The 1,311-nt window shown below is 51.3% G+C and overlaps 1 protein-coding gene across 1 annotated transcript in view; it reads left to right on the plus strand.

Annotated features, from left to right (window-relative positions):
• The window catches only part of LOC101860707 (procollagen galactosyltransferase 1), a gene marked incomplete in the record, with an annotated part of 33,243 nt that overhangs the window by 18,401 nt on the left and 13,531 nt on the right, over nucleotides 1–1,311 (plus strand).

Below are 1,311 nucleotides of genomic sequence, written 5' to 3' on the forward strand. Positions count from 1 at the left end.
TCCTTCTCTCTAGGCTGAGCTGTGTTCTTCCTTCTCTCTAGGCTGAGCTGTGTTCTTCCTTCTCTCTAGGCTGAGCTGTGTTCTTCCTTCTCTCTAGGCTGAGTGTAGCACAACACAAAATAAAAAGTAGGTCAGCTGGTTGCTAGGCAGGGAGAAAAAGAAAAGGATCAAATCCTGAGTGGTCCTGTGTCCTCCCTAGGGGTACTACATGCGGGCCAACAACTACATGCAGATCGTGGAGCGGGAGATGACCGGTACATTCCCCGTCCCGATGGTGCACACCGCGCTCCTGGTGGACCTGAGACACCCGCTATCCTCCCACCTCGCCTACAGCCCGCCCCCGCCCGACTACAAGGGACCCCGCGATGACATCATCATCTTTGCTCACTCCGTCAAAGCTTTAGGTAATTGTATGGTTATGCGTTATATGATGTTATGTCATGTGCTCTGTACGTTCTGTGCTGTACCCACTATTCTGTTATGTCCTAGCTCTGTCATTCATTGTCCCTGTTAATCTTTGTTCACAGGTGAAATCATCATCTACCGTTTAGAATAAATGAACTACGCACAGGTCTTCCTTCAGTAATCGCATCTTTGCTCACTCCATGAAAGCTTTAGGTAATCTCAACTATCATCTTTGCTCACTCCGTGAAAGCTTTAGGTAATCTCAACTATCATCTTTGCTCACTCCATGAAAGCTTTAGGTAATCTCAACTATCATCTTTGCTCACTCCGTGAAAGCTTTAGGTAATCTCAACTATCATCAGTGAAAGCTGTAGGGGAACGCTGTAGGTATTGGGGCGTTCTGTGAGCGGTGACCGGTGCGAGGTGGAGACGGTGAGCTGCTGAAGCACTTGTGAGCGGTGACAAGTGTGATTGTTCCCCCTGTGTTGGTCAGGTACAACCGTCCCCTGACACACACCACGTACAACCGTCCCCTGACACACACCACGTACAACCGTCCCCTGACACAACCGTCCCCTGACACACACCACGTACAACCGTCCCCTGACACACACCACGTACAACCGTCCCCTGACACAACCACGTACAACCGTCCCCTGATACAACCACGTACAACCGTCCCCTGACACAACCACGTACAACCGTCCCCTGACACAACCACGTACAACCGTCCCCTGACACACACCATGTACAACCGTCCCCTGACACAACTGCTGACACAACCATGTACAACTGTCCCCTGACACAACCATCCCCTGACACACACCACGTACAACCGTCCCCTGACACAACCGCTGACACAACCACGTACAACCGTCCCCTGACACAACCACGTACAACCGTCCC

This window comes from Aplysia californica, unplaced genomic scaffold (assembly GCF_000002075.1).
Source record: "Aplysia californica isolate F4 #8 unplaced genomic scaffold, AplCal3.0 scaffold01104, whole genome shotgun sequence".
In the NCBI taxonomy this organism is placed as follows: Eukaryota; Metazoa; Mollusca; class Gastropoda; order Aplysiida; family Aplysiidae; genus Aplysia; species Aplysia californica.